General features: G+C 41.4%; 1 long non-coding RNA gene across 1 annotated transcript in view; it reads right to left on the minus strand.

Annotated features, from left to right (window-relative positions):
* Positions 1-10,580: 10,580 nt before the first annotated feature.
* Positions 10,581-24,716, minus strand: part of LOC112656075 (uncharacterized) — an 86,321-nt gene continuing 72,185 nt past the window's right edge. Inside the window, exon 7 of the long non-coding RNA XR_007405019.1 lies at positions 10,581-10,761. This is a non-coding gene — a long non-coding RNA (uncharacterized LOC112656075). The remainder of the gene's footprint in view (positions 10,762-24,716) is intronic.

Here is a 24,716-nt window from a genome sequence, read left to right on the forward strand (position 1 = left end):
CTGAAAAACTCTTCTATCTCAGTACAAAACAGAGTTCAGGGGCGCCTGGGTGGCCCAGTGGTTGAGCATCTGCCTTTGGCTCAGGTCATGATCCCGGGGTCCTGGGATCCAGCCCTGCATTGGACTCCCCCTAGGGAGCCTGCTTCTCCCTCTGCCTGTGTCTCTACCTCTCTCTCTCTCTGTGTCTCTCATGAATAAGTAAATAAAATATTAAAAAAATAAAACAAAAACAAAAATAGGGCAGCCTGGGTGGCTCAGTGGTTTAGCGCAGCCTTCATTCAGCCTGGGGTGTGATCCTGGAGACTCAGGATCTAGTCCAACGTAGGCCTTCTTGCATGGAGCCTGCTTCTCCCTCTGCCTGTGTCTCTGCCTGCCTCTCTCTCTCTCTCTCTGTCTCTCATGAATAAATAAATAATTTAAAAAACAAAACCAGAGTTGGTAGGTTGATGATAGACACAGTGAGACATTAATCAAGATGGAATTTGTGACTCATTTATACTGTGAGTATCCTACAACCTAAGAATATCAGATGTTCGAAAAAAGGTTTTGCTCTTGACTTTAAAATGTATGCAAAATATATCTTTTAATTATGTATCTTAAAGATTCATCATCCTGAATGATGCTAGTTTGAAGTAAATGGCCACCTCACAAAGTAAGTGGAAGATAATATTACTGTCTTTTAATAACTGAGACTATCATTTTACATTATGAGCAGTTTACGTGTGATTCTTATATTCTGTTTTGGGTGGTATTTTTGGTTATTTAAAAATTTGTCTTTCTAGAGAAAAATCTGAGAACCTTGAGGGGGCAGCAGAGGAACATCATGACTTTGAAAGTTAAAGAACAATGAGTTTCATCATTTGGGGGAAGGAATACTAACCTGTATTGAAGCTGTTTCTAAAGAAATTATCAATTCTAGGGGCACCTGGGTGGCTCAGTTGCTGAAGCGCCCGCCTTCAGCTCAGGTCATGATCCCAGGGTTCTGGGATCAAGCCTCATGTTGGGCTCCCTGCTCAGTGGGGAGTCTGCTTCTCCCTCTCCCTCTGACCCCGCCCATTCGTGCTCTCTCTCTCTCTCAAAATAAATGAATAAAATTTTTGGAAAAAAACATACCAACTCTATTAGAAATACCTCAACACGGGGCTTTTGGCTGCCATTTCCTGTTGCTGGTCAGACTTCTACTTTCATCCTTCCAAGACCAACTTTGAGAGCATAAGTAGACAAGAAATACAGGTTATTGTGAATAATTAGAGCCCTTGGGGAAAAAGGACAGCAGATAATTCTCAAGTGGAATAGTTCTATCCTGGGTTAATCGTCACTGTGGGGCAGCCCGGGTGGCCCAGCGGTTTAGCACTGCCTTCAGCCCAGGGCGTGATCCTGGAGACCCGGGATTGAGTCCCACGTCGGGCTCCCTGCATGCAGCCTGCTTCTCCCTCTGCCTGTGTCTCTGCCTCTCTCTCTCATTCTTTCTGCATGCCTCTCATGAATAAATAAATAAAATCTTTAAAAAAAATTGTCACTGTGTTTGGATTGTATTATCTTTTCTGATCCTCTTCCATTGTTGGGACAAATAATCCGATTAACAACATAAACTTGATAAAGCTTGAGGCCTGAACTGCTATTTATGTAAATTTATTTTGAAAATTTTCCACATTGGAGGATTTTTTTCAAAACCCTTTCCAGGGGATCCCTGGGTGGCTCAGTGGTTGAGCACCTGCCTTCAGCCCAGGGCGTGATCCTGGAGACCCGGGATTGAGTCCCTGCGTGGAGCCTGCTTCTCCCTCTGCCTGTGTCTCTGCCTCTCTCTCTCTCTCTCTCTGTGTGTCTCTCATGAATAAATAAATAAAATCTTAAAAAAAAAAAACCTTTCCATATTGTCAGTGCATGATAAATGCCAACTAATTATTTGACTTTTAATAAATATACAGCAAATAATTCATTGCTGTCTGATATCTAGCATCATTCTTTAGAGCAATGTTTAGATCACAGCTTGTACCTATTCCCATCAGAATTATGGCCTGGTACAATACAGTTGTATAAATAAGAAGTTGGAGAAGCCATGAGAGTTTTATGATAAAAATAATAGCATAGTAGGATTAAGGGAATCATAGAAGATAAATATTAGAAAATATGAAAACTAGCATGTGCTACCTTAAAATACAGGTTAAGCTAGCTCTATGTACTTAAATCATTTTTGAAAAGGAATATATGTACCAGATGGTGAATACTTTTTACATTGTTATTTATTTGTTATTTATCTCCAGGGGGATAAAACAATAGCCCCTCTATATGGTAAAAACACACCATTTTGACATAACCCTGGATTTGTTCAATTCTGTCCTTCATCATCAGTGGCCAATATGAACACACCTAATTCTCCCACACTAAGCAGTCAACATGAATGCTCAATTTATTAATGTCTGTGCATGAGCAAAGCTTGTGTGTACTAAAATATGAGGTGGCTAATGACATTGAATATCTTTTCTTTTTTTTTAAAAAAGATTTTATTTATTTATTCATGATAGATATAGAGAGAGTGAGAGGCAGAGACACAGGCAGAGGGAGAAACAGGCTCCATGCCAGGACCCCGATGCGGGACTCGATCCAGGGACTCCAGAATCGCGCCCTGGGCCAAAGGCAGGCGCTAAACCTCTGAGCCACCCAGGGACCCCCTGAATATCTTTTCATGTTCTTATTTGCCATTCATACTCCTGTTTGGTGAAACATCCATTTATATCTTTTGCCTATTTTACAATCGTTAATTTGTCTGGTTTCTTTTACTGTCACGTTTTGAGAGCTCTTTATATATTACAGGCATAAGGTCTTTGTGGGACAGATGATTTGCAAATACTCTTCCCAGCCAAGAGCTTATCTTTTACCATCTTCAAAGGGTCTTGGCAGCACAAAGCAGGATAGGATCTGTATGCTGAAAATCACAATATGTGGACGAAATAAAATCCCCTAAATAGATAGAGAGGTATTAGGTACCAATGAATTGGAAGACTCACCATTGGAAAGATATCCATTCACCCCAAAATGTCTATAGATTCAACATAGTTCCCATAAAAATCTCAGTAATATTTTTTTTGCAGATATAGATAATCCAATTCTAAAGTTTATATGGAAAGGCAAAGGAACTACACTAGCCAACACGACTTTGAAAAAGAAGAATTCAGTGGGAGGAAATATATTACCTGATTAAGACAGTATATAGTCTTAGTAACCAAGACAGCATTGTACTAAAGAGGAAAAGGCACATAGATCAACGGAAGAGAAAAGAGAAGCTAAAAATAGATCAGTGCATATGTCCAATTAATTTTTAGGAAAGGTACAGGGACGCCTGGGTGGCTTAGCAGTTGGGCATCTGCCTTTGGCTCAGGATGTGATCCCAGAATTCTGGGTCAAGTCCCACACTGGGCTCCCTGCGAGGAGCCTGCTTCTCCCTCTGCCTGTGTCTCTCCCTCTCTCTCTGTCTCTCATGAATAAATAAATACATCTTAAAAAAATAAATAAATAATTTTTAAAAAGAAAGGTACAAATCAGTTCAATGGAAGAAGGACAGTGTTTTCAACAAAAGATGCTGGAAAATTGGACATCCAGAGACAAAAAAAAATGAAATTCAATCTAAAACTGTCGCTGAAAACAAAAATTAATTCAAAAATGGATCATGACTTTAAATGCAAAATATAAAGCTCTAACACTTGTAGAAGACAACTTAGGAAAAAGTCTTTGGATCCTAGAGCTAGGCAAAGAGTTCTTAGATATGACATCAAAAGCACAAACCATAAAAAAAATCTTTTAATAAATTAAATCTCATTAAAATTTTTGTGTCCATCTCTTTTTGATGAGCCATTCTTTCTCCCTCCCTCCCTAGATACGGGAGATGCCATTTTCTTAAATGATTCCATCTTTATGGCTACAAGGGATGGAACATTTGACCCAAGCTGACCAGTTGACATACCTAGTCTCCTGGTCATGGGAATTGGTGGGAAACATGAACACATGATGCAAATCAGGCTAATCAGACTTTTCTTGGGATTTTTCTGTCCGGGGCCTGGGAGAGTGAGCCTTCTTTCTTCTCCAACACTGGGATATGAGGATAGAAGCCCATGAAGGTCACTGGTAATGATGTGATAGCAGGTGTGCACTGGGAAAGCATGCCAAGGAAAGCAGAGTGACCAGTTTCATATGTTGTTATGTCAAGGCACCAGCCCTAACAGACCCCACCGCCTCCCCAGGGCTGAGGGAAGGGGTGCCACCGCCCACCTATAACCCACGCACAGTATCCTGTTTGGGAAGCTCTGCCATAGCCCACAAGTCCCCCGTTCTTCGCATGGGCTGTTTGAGTTGGGTTTTTGTCACTTGCAAAGAAAGGAATTCTGACTAATTTGAAGCAAACCTAGTTTGAAGACCCAAGACCATCTGGTTTCAAAGGCTGTGCTTTTTACCAACATATGACATACTGCCCCCCACCATGGGCACCCTCTTCTTGTTGAAATTATACTTCCCAGAGACACATTTTCTTCGGAAACTCTCCCATTTGGAAGAATCATCAATTGTATGTCCATCGTGGCTTCTACTACCTTTTCAACTACGCTGAATGCTCCTCTTTGTAAAGGACATTGAGATTCAGCAAACTTGTCTACACTGTTCCAGCTTTCTCATGGCTATTTTTTTTAAGATTTTATTTATTTACTTGACAGAGAGAAAGCACAAGAGGGAGGGGGAGAAGGAGGCTTCCCACCCAGCAGGAAGCCCAACATGGGGCTCGATCCAAAGCCTGAGCCGAAGGCAGACACTTAACCGACTGAGCCACCCAGGCATCCCTCATGATTTTTTCACTTAATACTCAAGTATCCTGTAATGTTATGGTCTTTGAGTTTCATCAATGAGGAAGCCGAGGCTGAAGGTAAGTAAAGGATTGGTCTGAGGCCAAAGGCAATTTTCATGCCACTGAAATTGCCGTGTCCCTGTGAACACTGCCCTTAATGAGCTCTGAGAATTTATGCCTACCCTAGTGCCTTTCCCTTTTTTTTCTTTTTTTGAATTAAAAAACTTCCTCTTGAGCCCTCCTGTATTGCTGGTGGGAATGCAAAATGGCTCCTCCACTGTGGAAAACAGTTGGATAGCTCCTTACAAATTAAACATAGAATTACCATATGATCCAGCAATTCCACTCCTAGGTATGTACCCCAAAGAATTGAAAGCAATTACTCAAACAAATACATGGACATACATGTTCAAAGCAGCCCTCTTCCCAGCTAGAAGGTAGAAACATCGCAAATGTCCATCAATGAATGAATGGATAAATCAATTGATATATAGTCATACCCCACTAATACATTACCCTAAATAATGGAATATTGTTTAGCCATGGAAAGAAATAAAGTATTGATCCATGCTACAACATGGATGAATTTCAAAAACATGCTGGCTGAAAGAAGTCAGACACAAACGCCCGAATATTGTATAATTCCATTTATATGAAATACTTAGAATAGGTAAATCCATAGAGACAAAATGCAGATTGGTGGTTGCCAGTGGCTGGGGGAGAGAGAGAAATAGGGAGAAACTGCTTAACGGATACAGAGCTTTATTTTGGAGTGATGGAAATGTGTGGCAACCAGAGAGAGGTGTGAACGCACAACATGGATGTGCTAAATGTCACTGAACTTTTCACGTTAGAATGCCTCATTTTATGTCATGTGAACTTCACTTGAATCAAATTTTTAAAGTTCTCCTACACAATACATATCATTACACCAAAGGGAGTGAAATCTGCAATTGTCATCATACTATACTATGCTGGTTAATTTGATGCTTCAGTTTGACTGGGTTGGGGACACCCAGACAGCAGATAGAACATGGTTTCTAGGTGTGTCTGTGAGGATGTCTCGGGGAGAGATTAGCCTTTGAATTGGTAGACTGAGTAAAAAAGATCTGCCCTCATCAATACAGGACGGCATCGTCCCCTTCCCTGAGGACCTGAATAGAACAATAAGGCAAAAGAAGAGAAATTTGCTCTCTATTTGAACTAGAACGTCCATCTTCTCCTCCCGTCCAACACTGGCACCCCTGGTTCTCAGACCTTTGGACTTGGACTGAATTATACCACCAGCTCTTCTTTTTTTTTTCTTTTTTAATATTTATTTATTTATTTGAGAGAGAGAGCACTCATGGCAGGGGGAGAAGCAGAGGAAGAGGGATTCTTTTTTTTTTTTTTTTTTTAAGATTTTTATTTATTTATTTATGAGAGATAGAGAGAGAGAGGCATAGGGAGAAGCAGGCTCCATGCAGGGAGCCCGATGTGGGACTTGATACCAGGACTCCAGGATCACGCCCTGGGCTGAAGGCAGGTGCTAAACCACTGAGCCACCCAGGGAATCCCCAGGAGAGGGATTCTTAAGCAGACTGTGCTGAGCACAAAGCCTGACACAGGGCTCAATCTCATGACCTTGAGATCACGACCTGAGCCAAAACCAAGAATTGGATGCTTAACCGACTGTGCGACCCAGGTGCCCCACACCACCAGCTCTTCTGCTTCTCCAGTGTGCAGAGGGCAGATTGTCGCTTGGCCTCCATAATCCTGTGAGTCAATTCCCATAATCTCTCTCTCTCTCTCTCTCTCTCTCTCTATATATATATATATATATACACACACACATATATATATGCTTATATTTATATATAAATACTTATATTTTTAATGTATAAATATACACATGTATACACATATATATGTGTGTCTATACATCCTATTATACATATACATATTTATATGTATATATACTGTTTCTCTAAAGAACCCAGACTAATACATATACATATTCTTTTTCTTTGTTTTTTTGTTTGGTTGGTAGGTTGGGTTTTGGGGGGTAGCCTGTGTTTCTGTTTTGGCTTGGCTTCTCTTCTTCTCCCCGTCCATCTTCCTATCAGGTCCTCCCCAGAGTAACTAATGTTAACACTGTGTTTCTCTACAAATTCTAAGACACTCATGCATATATACATAGACATATGCAAGGGGTTTTAGTTATCTCATAAAATAGGATCATACCATACTGTATGTTCCTTCTACAGAAATTCCTACTGAAATAGATCCCAGTACTGATATAACCCTAACTCTTTATTTTTAATGAGCATATATTCCTCTTCTAACTAAAGCTGAAAGATCTCCACACAACTTACAGTACTTACTATGTGCTCTTATTTTATTCTCCGATCAGTTCCTCCAGAGTCCTCTAAGTCTGTTTTTCATCCCTAAGAAGTCACAGAAGCCCCAAGATCAATGAGGTATTTACTTTTACTGTGTTCTTCCAATTGTGTGATGAGCATACTTTCTCACTCAGGCCCTCCTGGACAAACGACATGCATTTTTAAGAGGCCTGAAGTCAAGATGCATTCCGTAATTGTGTTAGGAGCAAAGTTAACTTGGGCACTTGGGGCCCGAACCCAAGACCGAGGCCTCATTACTGGCAGGCTTGCCACAGAGGCAGCCAGTGGCTGAAGATAATTAGCTGTGCAGTCTCACTCTCTCCTCTCATGGGTCCTTAATGACCAAAACAATCTTTTGAAGCTAACAAAACAGGCTCAGATTGTTTTTCTGCACTGAAATGCAATCATTTTCCTCAGCTTCCTCCAAAATAAGATTTAATAATAGGAGTTGCTGGTTTCAGAGGTTAGTCACACAGGTGGTAAAGAGGCAGGAATAATCCCTTACTTTGTTTATTCAACTTGCTGACAGCTGAGGCTGTTTTTCCTTGTTGTCTGCAGGCAAGGGAGAAAGCAGGGAACACTTTCTTCTCAAATTTATGGGGCACACGGCTTAGCAGGCTGCCCACGCCGTGCCCTGCGTCCCAGGAAGGTGCCAACCATTTTGATTGCTCTGAGGAAGGAACGAGTGGTCTCCACTAATGAAGATGGAGCTGCACGAGCCTGTAATCCTCAAGGGAAACCTAAAATGAGCTACATCACTGGGGCTGCGGCTGAGCCTTGCAAAGTCACGGTGGCCTCGGACGCTTCCCCAGGCCTTTCCTGGTGGATGGAACACGTGGTTGTGCTATTTATCAACTACAGAAGGGAAGTAACTATGATTTTTTAGTAGGAGACCTTCCAGATTTGGTGGCACTTGAGAAAAATAAAAGAAAACAAAAATAAATCACTTTTACAGTGCTCACAAAAATTGATGGCCAAGGGGACAAATGAGACGAGCTCATGCTACTACAGAAACCTGGAGCTTAAGCTCCATTATTGTAGTAGGACAACCCCTGCTTTCCTTTGTTTTTAGGATTTACTTATTCACTTGAGAAAGAGAAAATGAGAGTGAGGAGGGGGAGGAGTAGTGGGAGAGGGAATCTTTTTTTTTTTTTTTTAAGATTTTATTTATTCATGAGAGACACAGAGACACAGGCAGAGGGAGAAGCAGGCTCCATGCAGGGAGCCCGTCGTGGGACTCGATCCTGGGTCTCCAGGATCACACCCCAGGCCAAAGGCAGGTGCTAAACCGCTGAGCCACCCAGGGATCCCTGGGAGAGGGAATCTTAAGCAGACTCCCCACTGAGTGCAGAGCCTGATGTGGAGCTCCATCTCACGACCCTGAGAACCATGACCTGAGCTGACATCAGGAGTTGGACACTCAACTAACTGAGCCACCCAAGCACCCCTCCACCCCTGCTTTTGAGGACCTACTATGTGCTAGAAATTTTCACACACAGTCTCTCATTGAACCCTCCCAACAATCTTGTGAGGTGGTTGTTCTTACCTCCATTTATTCAGGATGCCAAGAAAAGTAACCACTTTTTTTCTTTCTTTGTATTTTTTGAATTTTCTATATCATATGTATTTTCTTCATTATCATAAACAACAGTGAAGTCATTTCTTTTAAAGATTTTTTTTAAGACAGTTCTTTTTTTTTTTAAGATTTTCTTTATCCACTCACAGAGACACAGAGACAGAGACAGAGAGGCAGAGACACAGACAGAGGGAGAAGCAGGCTCCATGCAGGGAGCCCGACGTGGGACTCGATCCTGGGTCTCCAGGATCACACCCCCAGCTGCAGACAGTGCTAAACCGCTGTACCACCAGGGCTGCCCTTTTTTAAAGATTTTATTTATTCATGAGAGACAAGAGAGAAAGAGGCAGAGACACATGCAGAGGGAGGAGCAGGCTCCATGCCGGGAGCCCGATGTAGAACTCAATCTGGGGACTCCAGGATCATGCCCTGGGCCAAAGGGAGGCGCTAAACTGCTGAGCCACCAGGGATCCCCAGTGAAGTCATTTTCATTTTAGAAACGTCCAAGAAAGAAAGAAACACGCTCACAACTTTTGTGCACAGGGTTTAATGCAATTTTGCCAGCCTGTGGCTGGAAGCCTGCACTCAGTAGGTCCTCAGAGATATTCGTCTTCTGTCCTCACAGCTGGATCCTGTCTGGAAGGCTGCATTCTCCGCATGCCCAAGTTGTCTCTAAAGGGCTCGATGCCCAGCTAGGGGAGCAGGAAGAACACTTCATAGATAATGGGTCTATATCCCAAAAGACCATGATTCCAGAGAAATCAGGAAGGTTTTTTTGTGCCTAAATGGTCAATCTCCTCTCCTTCCTCATCATCTCATCCCTACAAAAATAAGCCAAATTCTTGTGCCTGTTGAAGCTCGATATTTCCTTAATAAGAAGAAACATTTTGTCCCCTAAATGGAATTAAGGCTTTATATTTCCTCTGGAATTTTGACATAAATGCCCCCTACTGGCTCCCCCATGCCCACCCCCTTACTGCAGCTGATTCTTATGAGTAGTTTTGGGAGAAGGTGGTGTTCTGAGGATGTAGTCAGCTCTTAAAACTACTGAGTTCTGGGGAAAAGACAGCCCCACCCACCTCCACCTGAATCATGAAATCTGGTTGTGTCACACAGAGGAAAGACATGGGAGTTCAAGATCCTGGGAGAGGATCCCCGTTGTCTATAATAGGGACTGGACTTGTTTTTGCCTGGTTCTCGATGGCAGGGCCTAGAGCAATAGGTGAAAGCTGTGAGTCCAATGTCTCGAGAAGGAAAAAGTTACCAGTAAATAGAATAGATCCAGAGAGGAATGGGTACCTTGTGAAGAACTGAATTTTCATCACTATTAATGTCCGACCTAAGGCTGAAGAAGTGATATTATGGAAAGAATTTCTCAGACTTTAAGGGAATTGAACTAGGCCATTCACATCTTAAAGCTTTTAGTTCTTAAGAGTATACTTCTGTTGAGCTAAGAATTTCGGGGGGGCTAAAAATACTCCACACACCACATGCTTCATTCTGCAAAATATTTGCTTCTCCTGTTATAATCCATATGTTTTTACCAACACAAAGGTCATCATTTTTCTCTTAGAAAACTTTACATCAGTCATGGGGAAAGGCTCCATTTAGTGTAGCCTGGAAAATAATAGACTTTTTTAAAAAATTGTGAATACAGGAGGGAATTGAGGGAAACTACCTGTTTGAGTACATTTTATTTGTATCATCTTACTCCTACGGGGGAGATAATAGTTTTGCAGATAACCAAAGATAAATTGAAAACTCAGGCAAGAAAGTCTGTTGATCCAGGTTGTTTTTTTTTTTTTTTAAGTCTATTTATGTAATCTCTACAATCAACATGGGGCTTGAACTCATATCCCGGAGATCAAGAGTCACGTGCTCCACTGACTAAGACTGCCAGGTGTTCCAATCCAGGTATTTTAAAAGCTGAGTTTCTTGTTGTATCTTCTACATGATTATAACACTTGGAGCATCTATAAAGATGGCAGAAAAAAAAAAAAGATGGCAGGCAGTTTTTTTGTTTTTATTATTTAATTGCACTTTAATTTTTTATTATAGAACATTTTAAAGGTATCCCAAAAAGAAGATCCTAATGAACCCCCATGTGACTACCATCAAATTCAATAATTAACAACATTCTGCTGTCTTGTTTTACTTCCAACTTTTTATTCCTCAAGTAATCAAATGAAACCCCATTCCCTGCTCCCTTTGATTTATGTGTTGTGTCTTCTACCTTATCTTTCTTTTCAATTCCAACTCCACTCTCTCCTATAGCTTTAGAACACAGGTGTGTGGGGCTGAGGTCAAGAGTAGAAGTACCTGCCTTAGACACTATTCCTTATACAACAAAAATACCAATCTTTTTTTTCCTTCCTCCGTAAAAGGATAACATTGGGGGGAAAAAATCAAATCCCAAACATCAAACATTTTATACTTGCAATACTTCAATACATTATAGCATTAAAAGAATGGGTTTTCAGGGGTTCTTTTTAAGATAAAATTTACCAGTAACTGGCAAAAAGTTGATCACCAAAGAGAAAAAAAAGATGCAGACCAAAGCCTTGTCATACACATGGATCAAATCTACATCGGACTGTAACTCGGCTGGTAGAGCATTTATTTATTTAATGAGCAAATACTTGTTTCAGTGACTACTATTTGCCAGGTATTGTACTGTGCCAAGCCTGGAAGATAGAAGACAGACAAGTCTTTGCCCTTGTAGAACCAACACTGTAGAGGATTTGGGTAGATGAGAGCTGGAGACCTGAGTGGGTCTGCTATGGCAAATAAAGATAGGCACGACACCAGGAAAACACTGAAAGGTCATACAGCCAGCAGCAGATGAGGGGCAACGCGGGGGAACACCATCTCAGACCCCACCAGATTGTGCCTCCCAATCCGAGACAATGTGACACCTTGAGGACAAAGAAAATGTTGGCTGTCTGCTTCTCCCTCTGCCTGTATCTCTGCCTCTCTCTCTGTGTCTCTATAAATAAATAGATAAAATCTTTAAAAAAAAAAAAAAAAAAAGGGCAGCCCCGGTGGCACAGCGGTTTAGCGCCACCTGCAGCCCAGGGCGTGATCCTGGAGACCCGGGATCAAGTCCCAGTCAGGCTCTCTGCGTGGAGCCTGCTCCTCCCTCTGCCTGTATCTCTGCCTCTCTCTCTGTGTGTGTCTCTATGAATAAATAAATAAAATATTTAAAAAAAAAAGAAAATGTTGGCTGTGCATGATCCAGAATGACATAATCCAAGAGTTGACCCAGGGTCCAAAGGGAGCTATCACAGAGATGAGGCTTAGGAAGATGGCTAATGTTAATTTATTTCTGTAATACAGAGGTCCAACTCACACTATACATATGCAAAAATTGCAAAAATATACTGCACCATCCACTACATAAGATCATTGGTAATATGATGCATTTGAGTGGACGACTATATTGACTTAGGTTATTTACTTATATTCACCTATGTGAATAGCTTTCTGTGGTGCTATAACCAATTCTCTCCCACGTTCCATCCTGCTCCTCTCATCAAGAGATGTGTCCTTTGAATCTGGGCTTTCCTTACCAGCTTGCTTACCTTTTAAATCCATGATCCATTTTTAGTTATTATTTACATAAGGTTGTAAAAGGTTGATTTTTGACGTTCATCTTCAATCATTGTTTTTGCTTTACTTTGTTTTTAAAGATTTATTTATTTATTTTGGGAGGGGTGGAAGACAGAGGGAGAGGGAGAGAGAGAACCTTGAGCAAACTCCTGCTGAGCACAGAGCCCAATTTGGGGCTCAATCCCACCTGAGCTGAAACCAAGAGTCGGGCTTTCCTTTCTTCACTTCACATTATGTCTATAAACTCCATCCATGCTACGCTCATAGTGTTACGTAATTCATTCTTTCTTATTAACATGTGGTATTCTGTTGAATAAACATGCCACAGTTTCTCTCTTCAAGTACTGATGAATGATTAGGCTCTTCTAGGAGGCGATTAAGCACAATGCAGCATTATTCACCACAGCCAAAGGGTGGAAACCACCAAAGTGTCTACTGATGGACAAATGGATAAGCGAAATGTGGCATTGGCATACAATGGAATCTTATTCAGCCATGCAAAGGAAGGACATTCCAAAGCGGATGAATCTCGGAGACCCTATGCTGAGTGAAATAAGCCAGTCGCAAAAGGAAAAATACTGTATGATTCTACTTATCTGAGGTACCAACATAATCAAACTCATAGCACTAGAAAGTAGAATGGTGGTTGCCAGGGCTGTGAGTTGGGGGGAATAAGGAATTATTGTGTAATGGGTATAGAGTTTCCATTTGGGAAGAAAAAGACAATTCTGGAGATGAATAGTGGTGATGATGGCACAACCATGGGAACATGCTCAGTGCCACTTGAAGATGGCTAACATGGTAGATTGTATGTTTTGTGTATCTTGCTACAACTTTTAAAAGAGACAAAAAGAAGAATGCTGCATTATATATTCTTTTTTTTTAGCTTTCTTTTTTCTTCTTTTTAAAAATTATCTTTTTTTTAATTATCTTTTTTTTTAATTTTTTCATGAGAGACACAGAGGGCAGAGACATAGGCTTCTTGCCGGGAGCCCGATGCAGGACTCAATCCCAGGACTCTGGGATCACGCCCTGAGTCAAAGGCAGACGCTCAACCACTGAGCCACCCAGGTGTCCCTCCTCTCAGTTTCATTAAGACACAGTTGGCACACAACATGGTGTAAGTTTAACATGTACAACATGATGGTTTGATATAAGTATCCACTGCAAACTGATTACCCCAATAGGTGTAGTTAACACCTCCACATCCATCACCTCAGATCATTACAATTTTTGTGTATGTGTGAACATCACACAGATCCATCACAGATCATTACAATTTTTGTGTATGTGTGAACATTTAAGATTTATTCTCTTGGGAACTTTTATGCATACAATAGAGTACTGTTAGCTGTAGTCATCATGCTGTACATGAGATCCCTAGAACTTAAACCAATTTATAGCTGGAGGTTTGTCCTCTTTGACCAACATCTCCCAGTTTCCCCACCTTCCAGCCCCCGGCAACCACCATTCCACTGTCTGTTTCTATGAGTCTGGATTTTTTTTAAATTCCACACATAAGTGAGATTATGCGGTATATGTCTTTCTCTATTTTACTTAGCATAATACCCTCAAGAGCCATTCATCCATATTGTCATAAATAGCAAGATTTCCTTCTTTTTTATGGCCAGGTAATATTCCATTGTGTGTACATATGCATGCCATATTTGCTTCATCCATTTATCCATAGATGGATGCTCAAGTGTTTCCATGCCTTGGTGATTGTGAATAATGCTGCTGTGAACGTGTGAGGGAGGGGCAGGGTGGAGACGTCTCTTCAAGGTCATTTTCCTTCCCTTCAAACATAAGAAAATGGGATTGCTGGTTCACATGGCAGCTCTGTTTTTAATTTTCAGAGGAACCCCCATACTGTTTTCCAAAGTGGCTGCACCAATTTGTGTTCCCCTCAACAGTGCACGAGACTACCTTTTCTCCATACTCTCACTGATACTGTGGTCTCTTGTCTTTCTGACACTAGCCATTCTCACAGATGTGATGCATCGCCCATCCTTATCCATGGCTCCTAGTGGTGGTACTCATTTTTCCTGGAATTGTTGAATCATGGGGTAGGTGTATATTTAGCTTCAGTGGCTACTTGGGCCTGCTTCTAAGTTTTGAAGGCCAGTCACATTCCTATGAGGTGATTGTCTTCATTTCTGCTGCCATATAACAAATGAACATAAAATTGGAGGCTGAAAATAATACTCATTTGTTGTCTCCCGGTTTCTTGGGGGCAGGAATCTGGGCACAGGGTGGCTAGGTCCTCTGCTTAGGGTTTCACAAAGCTGCAGTCAGAGGCCTCTTCCAAGCTCATGTGGTTGGTGGCAGAGAGCAACTCCTTGCCGTGTGGGTCATTTCTGCCTCCCACAGTGACTCTGCATAGGATTTCCTTCTCTTTCTGCTGAGGCCTGGGGAGCTGGCATCGCAGCCCTTACCTCCTCTGATGTTTTCTGCAGTGTGCTGGTCTGCTCCTCTCGAGTCAGAATCGCCTTGTGTGGTTCGGTCCACGTCCTGTCCTGGGTCTTCCTCAATGCTGGGGAGGTGAAGGGTAGAGAAGCATCCCGCTGAGGTACAGGACAGCCCAGAATCAGAGGGAGTGAATTTCCCTCTTGGTCTCAGTAGGGGAGACAAGAGCCAATGGCTAAATGCTCAGCATCCCTGCACTCCGGTGGGAACTTCTGAAAGATATTCTGTACCCTTCTCAGAGGGCCCGTCAGACCTGACCCTTTGGGATTTCTCCATTGTTGCTTTCGGGATGTTGCGGTTTTTATAATGTTCTAAAGCTTCAGAGAAACTTCTCTAGCAGCCAACTATAGAAAGGATCCCTGAACATATAGTTTTCCATTCTTACTTTAAAAAAAAAAAAAAGATTTTATTCATTTATTCATGAGAGATACAGAGAGAAGCAGAGACCTAGGAGGGCCCAATGCGGGTCTCTTTCCTGGGACCCCGGGATCACGATCTGAGCCAAAGGCAGACGCTTAACCACTGAGCCACCCAGGTGCCCCTCCATCATTACTTTTTAAAACCCCAACTGGTTCATCTATCTATCTGTCTAGTTCCTAAATATATTTTTTAGCTTTTAATTCTGAACTAATTTTATTTTATTTCATATAATTTCTAGAACATTTATTGTAATAACCTATGTTTGCAAAAAAATATAATCTCATAAGGTTTAGCATCCTTTATTTGACGATGCTTCCCATGTGATTCCACATACCAAATAAGTCTATTTACTCTCTGTTTTCTATGAGGAGAAGAAATCCTTTGACTTGTTCTAGGGATCCTCTTTGAGATCATAAGACTTTATTTTAGAATTTGATTTGGGGGTGGTCTGGACTTTTGATTAAATAGGATCACTGATCATTATGATGATAATGGATAAACTTAGTTATCCATTTAACCAAAGCGGCATTGAAAGGCATCACAGGCAAATACAGAAAGTTAACTAGTTGTTTAAAAATCTTAGCTCTTTTAATGTACAATAGACTGTTTTTCTCCCCTCAGTAATCAAAGACTGAATAATGACAAAATGTAGAATCTTTGTTTTTCTAGGCAGATTATGTGAAAGGTAAAGAAAAGCATGTGTTTACAATTCCTTGTAAAAAGCAGACCAATAACCTAAGAAAATGTTTTTTCAACAGAGAGAAAAACCAAATTCTAATTTTGCATCGGCTTATTTTTGATATTAAAACTCATTGATATATTTATTGTAATCTAAGTCAGTTAACCATATATTTTTTAAATTGCTTTTTCACAAATCTTTATCACATTTCTCCAAAGATCTTGTCCTAAGGTTTTCCTCTTTAAATAACCAGCCTCGATTTAAGACAAAATTACCTTTTTTAGTCCTCAACAAAAAAAAAGATGCATTTTCTTTCTTCACACCTTCTTCTACCCAAAGCACAATCCTACTTTTTTTTTCCCCAAGTTTTAATTAAACTCCAGCTAGTTAACATACAGCATGATATCAGTTTCATGTGGGGAATTTAGAGATCACACATATGACATGGTGCTGGTTGCAATAAGTGCCCTCCTGAATCCCCACGCCTGTGTAACCCATCCCCCCTGAACTAATTTTAGACTTGCAGAAAAGTTGGAAAAATAGTTCAGTGTTCCTATAAACCCCCCACCCAATTTTCCCTACTGCGAGCCTGAGCCTCACATAGTCTTTACATAACCATAGTGCAATGATCAAAACCAGACAATTTACACCAAAACAATACTATTAACTAAACCGTGGCCCTCATTCAAATGTCACTAGTTTTTCCATGAACAACTTTTTTCCATTCCAGCATCGTATGCAGGACTCCACATGTCACATTTAGTGGTTCTTTTTTTTTTTTCTTTTTCTTAAGACTTATTTATTTGAGATTTGAGAGAGAAAAGCACGAGTGGGGGGAGGAGCAGAGGAGAGAATCTGGAGCAGACTCCCCACTGAGTGCAAAGCCCGACGTCAGGCTCGTTCTCATGACCCTGAGATCACAACCTGAGTGGAATAGTGGGTGTTTCTTCTAAGTCTCCTTTGGGCTGTGACAGTTTCTTGTTTTTCTCTTGTCTTTTATGACCATGACACATTTGAAGTTCTAACCAATTGTTTTGTGGAGTATCTCTCAGTGTGGGTTTGTCTTCTGTTTTCTCGTGACTAGAATAATGTTACGGGTTTGGGGCAAGAGCACCACTCTTGTGTCCTTCTCAGTGTAGCCGACACGAAGATGTGCTATGTCAGAATGCCTTCTCACTGGCGATGTTAACCTTGATCATTTGGTTCAGGTGGTGTCTCCCAACTGTCTCTACTGTAAAGTGACCACCTTTTCCCCAGGGAGAGATGATTTCAGATGATTCCGATACCCTGTTCCCCCTCAAACTCTCTCCCACCAATTTCAGCAGTCATTTGTTCAATGGTTCTTGTCCATAACAACTATGTGTTAGCAAGTGGTGATTTTTCTACTTCGCTCATTTCTTTTACATTTATTATTTGACTTCTTCTGTAAGGAATATCTGTCCCTTCTTGCCATGTATGTGTTTGATTATTTCTATCAATATAGAAGAGCAGGTATTATTTTATTCTATAGGCTAAAATCCATGTTTCTCTCTCTCTCTCTCTCTTTCCCTCTCTCTCTCTCTCGCTTTCATCCTACATTAAATTGTTGCAGCTTTGGCTATTAGGATCCCCTTCAGATTGAGGTCTGTGATCTTTCTACAAGCTCTCATTCTTTTTTTTTTTTTTTTAATTTTAAATAAATTTTATTTATTCATGATAGTCACAGAGAGAGAGAGAGAGGGGCAGAGACACAGGCAGAGGGAGAAGCAGGCTCCCTGCAGGGAGCCCAATGTGGGATTCGATCCCGGGTCTCCAGGATTGTGCCCTGGGCCAAAGGCAGGCACCAAACCGCTGCGCTACCCAGGGATCCCCAAGCTCTCATTCTTTTGTGAGCACTTCCTTACTTCTGACATTACAAGATGTTCCAAGATCATCTTGTACTTTCCCTGCCCAGGCCTGGAACTAACCATTTCTCCAAAGATCTCTGCTTCCTTTTATTGGAGAATGGTATTTAGAAACCAAGATTGGGGTGCTAGGTGTTCTCACTGTTATGTGGTGCCATTTCTTCTTGGTCTTCTGAATAGAGCCAGGAAGCACATGTATGTATAGACACTAACCCACACATGCACAGCCACATGGGAATTTCTGTATCTATCTTTCTGTGTATATGTTTAAAATCATGAATTTATACTGATTGGAATCCACTGCTATGGGGTTCAGTCTAGCCTGTGGTTGAAACTTCTTTCTCCAGTGGGAAGAAACCTGGCTTTCCTTAACTACCCTTACTTATTTGTTCAATTCGTATACACCCACAGTAATTCCAGAATTGCTAATCCATACACCTGTGAGAAACACATTTACTAATAAGACGATAGCATGTATGTAGCTTTCTGTTGATATCCAGGAAAGATATTGGTTATCAAAGCTACCCAGGTTAGTTGTTTTCTTGCCTACCCTCTTTGGTGCTATTCTGTGGTTCCTTTGTGATACACCTAAGGTTGATTTGTTGGTGTTTGTTTCATTTTAGGTATTTGAAGGGTATATAAAACTCTATTGTAGTTCTAAGAGTCAGAGCTATACAAAAAGTATACTCAGAGAAACGTTACTCTCTATGTTCCTGATATCTGATTATATTCACCCCCTTTTCTTCCTTTTTCTCATCCTTCTCTCTCATAGGTAATTGGTGTCTTTAGTTCCTGATTTACTCCTACTCTATTTCTTTTGGACAAATGAACAGATACATGTGCATTTTTTGAAAAAGATTTTATTTATGTATTTGACGGAGAGAGAAAGCACAAGCAGGGGGAGAGGGAGAGGGAGAAGCAGACTCCCTGCTGAGCAGGAAGCCTGATGGCAGGGCTGAATCCCAGGACCCTGAGATCATGACCTGAGCCAAAGGCAGACGCTTAACCAACTGAGCCACCCAGGTGCCCCATGTGCATTTTTTTAAAAAGATTTATTTATTTATTTGAGAGAGAGAGAACAGTGGCAGGGGAAATAATCTCAAGTAGACTCCCCACTGAGTGTGAAGCCCAACACGGGTCTCGATCTCATAACCCTGAGATCATGACCTGAGCCAAAATCAAGAGTCACTTAACCAACTGAGTCCCCATGTATATTTTTATAATCCCTTCTTCCTTACATGAAATTCAGCATCCTACAGATTAGCGCTTGTTCTTTGCTTTTCTCACCTCATAATATGCCCTGGAAGTCACTCCGTATCAGGTCACAGTGCTAGCACTTCCCCATCCTTTCTTAGATCTGTACAGTTCTCCATGATAAGAACTTAGCATAGTTTATTCAGCCAATCTCCTGCATAAAGGCAATTACATTGTTTCCAACGTTTTACAATTATAACCAATGCTGCAATGCATAATTATATGATTCATGAAATCATGAGCAACAACATGAATTCATGTTGTTGGAGGCCTATCTACAGCAGAGTCCTAGAGGTCGAACTGCTGAATTCCTGCGTCAAAAAATAAAAGTGTGGGGGCATCTGGGTGGCTCAGTTGGCTAAGCGTCTGACTCTTGATCTCAGCTCAGGTCTCAATCTCCGGATTGTGAATTCAAGCCTTGCATCGGGCTCCACACTGGGCATGGAGCCTATTAAAAAAAAAAGTAAGGGTGCATATATAGTATTATTAGATACTGCCCAGTTTTTCCCCAGAAGGATTATGTCAGGGTGTGTGCCCACCCGCAGTAGAAAAGACTATTTCCCCCCACCCTGACAACTGAATATACTGTCATGTTTAAAAATTTGTTCCAATCAGTAAGGGAGAAATGGCATCATAGTGTGATTTATTTCGAGTAAGCCTGGACATTATTTCATTCGTTTAAGGGCAATTTTTATGTTCTTTTTGTGAATTGTTTGTATTTAACCTCTTCCTATTTTTCTATTGTACTTTTAGTCCTTTGTCCCTCAATTTTCAAAAGATTCTCTATGCGTTAAGGATATTTGCCCTTTGTAGTATCATCTGTTGTGATTATTTTCTCCTACTTCATCAGTCATCTCTTGACTTAATTTTTTTATGCAGTCAAATTTATCAATCTTACTGCCACTGGACCTTGTCATAGTTGAGAAAAGCCTTTCCTACCCCAAGTTTAAAGAGGAATTCACCTCATTTTATTTGCTAGTACTTGGATGGTATTATTTTTTTACCTTCAGAGTCCTGATTCATTTGGAATTTGCTTTGAGTGTGGAATGAAATATAAATCTAATTTTGTCTTTTCCCAAGTGGCCTTGCAGTGCTCTCAACACCATTTATTAAAAAGTTCATTTTGACCCAAAGATCTGAGATGCCATGTTTGTCATATACTAAATTTCCCTGTATGTTTGAGTCTAATCTGGGCTTTTCATTTTATTCCCATGGTCCACTTCTCCACTCACCTGCCAGCACCACATTGTTAATTATAAAGGCTGTATCCTGCATTTTGATGTCTGCCAGGGCTAATCTGCCCTCACAGCATTTATCCTCTGCTGTTTTCCATAAAAACTCTAGAGTCACACTGTCTAACCATAAAATAGCTTGTTGGTATTCTTATTGGGTAAGGTTGCACTGAATTTGTAAATTAGCTTAGGAGAACAGACATCTTTAAAATGTTGAGTCATCCTATCCAAGAATAGGGGACATTTTCATTTTTGCTGAAGCTGATTTTTGTGTCTTTCAGGAGGATTCTAAAACTTTTCTTTCTTTTTTTCTTTCTTTTTTTAAGATTTTACTTATTTATTCATAAGAGACACAGAGAGAGAGGCAGAGACATAGGCAGAGGGAGAAGCAGGCTCCCTGCTGGGAGCCCCATGCAGGCCTTGAACCCAGAATCTCAGGATCACAACCTGAGCTGACACTCAACCACTGAGCCACCCAGATGCCTCTAAAACTTTTCTCATACTGTTTCTGCACGTGTCTGTTCTGATCATGTCCTATCTACCCCACTGGTGAAGGAAGGATTCTATGCCCTAAATAGTGTTTTATTGGTGGCCACACAATACCAGCACTGGATGGATGAGATGGATGGTGGCTCATTAGTCACATGCATTCACAGCCTAGGGCAGGACAACCACGCCATGCAGGGCCATGGAGGAGCCGCACCTGGGAGCAGAGTGACCCAGCAGGTGCAGCGGGAGGCACTGTTTTGTAGTGACAAGAGGGGGATTATGATTACCATGGGACAATGTGACTGGCTTCTCTGGATTAGCATGGGGAGCCTTTCCCACTGGGTGGGAGGCATATCTGGCAAGAGCAGAACTTACACTAAGGCTTTGGGTCCCCATGAGGCTCGAAAATATCCAGGCAGCACATGGAATTTCAGGTTTTATGATGCAATATCTTCCTAATTTATTCCTGAATAGTTTCTCTTCTTTGTCATATTGTAAATGGGATCTTCTCTACCATTACATTCTGCAACTAAACAATATTTTTTAGAAATTGCCACAACCAGCAGAGTAAGGCAGCTGCTGTTCAGAGATATCAAGACAAGAATGCCTCAATTCTACAAGTGAAAAATCAGGGAAGACATTTATGGAGCAATTTAGGACCAAGCATTACCATCCCAGGTCAGTTACCCTGTCAATTTGTTCTGCTTTGACAGTAGAAGAACAACATTTGTAAATCCTCAAGAACAGAAAGGGCTACCATTAAAATCATTCATTTCAAGGATCATTAAAAATGGACAATTTAATTTGCATTTCAAAGGTAGACTCAGAAGAGTAATTTGTCAGTATGACTAATGGGGAAAGTTTGATGGTATAAATTATTATCTTTTGTCTTAAGGAAAATACAGCATAAAATAACAGGGTATTTTAAGAAGAAACTAAAAAGATTTCAAAGCAACAATATTTATGATTTAACAAAGATAAGGAAGAAGAAAGTGACACCCACTAGCCCTCAAAAAAAACTTCAAACCATTTTATTTTATTTTTTATTTTATTTTATTTAAGTAATCCCTATGCTCAACACAGGGCTTGAACTCATGACATGAAGATCAAGAGTCGCATGCTCTACCAACTGAGCCAGCCCGGTGTCCCAAACCATTTTAAAATCCATAAATACCAAGATTGATGTCTCATTCATTTATTTATTTGGCAGCCATCTATTGAGCGCCTCCTGTGAGCCAAGACCCAATCTAGGAGGTGGCATTCAGAGGTCAGGCTTACCACCCCGGCCCTCTGGCTGCTCGCAGGCTTGCGGGGAAGATGGATAAGCAGACAAAGAGGCAGCGGGTGTCATGGGGTTCTATTCAAACTATATAGGAAGGCAAGGACGGGCCACCTGCCCCAGACTAAGAAAGAGAAAGCTTCTCAGGGGATGTTTAACCCTAAATTTCAGGGATAAAGGAAGAGTTAGCCAGGCAAAGAAAGAGGGGGCGGGAATTCCCAGCAGAGGGGAGAGAATCTGCATTCAGGGATGTGGAAAGTGAGGCAGTGCGGCTGGAGCTTAGGGGGTGTGTGCAAGTGTGGGGGGGGTGTGTACAGAGGCAGGGTGCGTTCTGCGTCCGGGTGCTGCACGGCCAAACAGAGCCAGCACTGGGACAACGCGGCCGCAGGGCCAGCTGACAGCCAGTTACCTAAAGACCATCGCAACAAAGTAAGACACACCAAGTGGAAATGTAGTGCCATGTGACAGTTACAATGTGCACCAAATCTCTTAAAAGAGTCACTGAGTGAATTAAAAAAGCAAGACCCAACCCAGGGCACCTGCGTGGCTCAGTCTGTTATGTGTCAGACTCGCTTTTGGCTCAGGCCTTGGTCTTAGGGTCCAGGGATGGAGCCCTGCATCAGGCTCCCCCCGCTCAGCAGGGAGTCCACTTGAGGATTCTCTCTCCCTCTGCCCATCCCCCCATAAATAAATAAATATTAAGGGGAAAAAAAAAAACAACCCAAGGATTTGATGGATTTGGATTATGTCCAAAGACGTATTTAAAGAAAAGAGAAAAGAGGGATCCCTGGGTGGCGCAGCGGTTTAGCGCCTGCCTTTGGCCCAGGGCACGATCCTGGAGACCCGGGATCGAATCCCACGTCGGGCTCCCAGTGCATGGAGCCTGCTTCTCCCTCTGCCTGTGTCTCTGCCTCTCTCTGTGTGTGTGACTACCATAAACAAATAAAAATTAAAAAAAAAAAAGAAAAGAGAAAAGGTAAGCTAAAATTAAAGCCCATGTAAATGGAAGAGAGGCAGGCATCTTAATCATGATCTCTGAAAAAAAAAAAAAATCATGATCTCTGATAGAACTTAAACAAAAGCCAAGGAAATATCAACATTGGCACGTTAGAATGATAAAAGGCACAGTGAGTAATGACAACACAGCGATATTCATTAGGTGCCACACATTTTGTGACAACAAAATATATAAATGAAAAGATGACAGTCATCCAAGAGGAAATAAATAAAACTTGGGATTCCCTAGCACCCTGCTTTCAGAATTTAGCAGATCAAATAAACAAGAAGGTGGTAAAAATATCATGTTGCTGAACGAACAGTACCACCAGTCAGATAGAAATAACAAAGGGTTTCAGAGAACTAGATACAAAACTAGGGAATCTAACTTTTAAAAATGTATATAGGGTGCCTGGGTGGCTCAGTCAGTTGAGCTTCAGCTTAGGTCATGATCTCAGGGTCCTGGGATGGAGCCCCGAGTCAGGCTCCCAGCTCAGTGGGGATCTTGCTTCTCCCCCTGCCTCTGCTGCTCCCCCTGCTTGTGTGCTCTCTTGCTCACTCGCTCTCTCTCAAATGAATAAAAATCTTTTTTTAAAAAATTAATAAATCTTTAAAAAATAATAAAATAAAATAAAAATGTATATGAATCTTTCTTGCACTCCAACTAACCGTGTATTGGGTTATGAAGTTTCAAGCAAATAGAATAGACAGGACATATGTAGATAAACTTAGAGATACAACAGCAAACATGTAGACAGTGTTAGGTGACAGGCACTGTTGTGTGTGTTTACAAATATCAACTCACTTAATTTTCACCATAAGTTATGAAGTTGTTGGTATTATTATGATCCTCATTTTACAGATGAGAAAATTGAACTGAGAGAAGTTACTGGCCAGATTCCTTGCTAGGAAGTGACAGTCACTGGGTACACAGGGGTAGCTGCCCACACCACACTTCTCTGTTCTGGGAGCCCCAGTGATGCTCAGACAGTGGCTCCACAGGGGTCATTTCTGTGTTGTATCCTCCCACTGGGCCAGGAAATGGACACCTGGCCCAAGCCAGGTCTACAGATTTTCTCTCCCAGGATCCGAAACCTGCCACAGAGAGATCCAGAGGCTCGACTGGATTTCCTAGCTGGGTCCCACGAGGCCCTGGCTGGGCCACCAGGCATCTGCATCCCAGGACCTAGCTGATCAGTAATTCCTTTACTGTTTTTGTTTTTTTTTTAAGTTTATTTATTTATTTAAGTAATCTTTACACCCAACGTGGGGCTCGAGCTCACAACCCCGAGATCAAGAGTCTCATGCTCCTCCGACTGAGCCAGCCAGGCACCCATCTCTTCCTATGCTATGAAGAGCTGCCCCAGGATCCTTCCAATCTTCTACACTGTTACCTAAGTGATCCAGTACCCAGAAGAGCCTTAACTAATATCCCCATAGAATTTAAAACACTCCCCACAGTAACACCAGAGTTACAGAGAAAGCCCACAAAAGTTAAAACATCTTATTTTACAAACACAAACTCCACCCATCAAAATTCATCAATGCAAAATGTTATTTAGAAGAAAATATATTTCTCTAAATAAGTATATGAAGAAGAAGGCAAAAAGGAAGGCGCATG

Source organism: Canis lupus, chromosome 22, assembly GCF_003254725.2.
Source record: "Canis lupus dingo isolate Sandy chromosome 22, ASM325472v2, whole genome shotgun sequence".
Taxonomy (NCBI): Eukaryota; Metazoa; Chordata; class Mammalia; order Carnivora; family Canidae; genus Canis; species Canis lupus.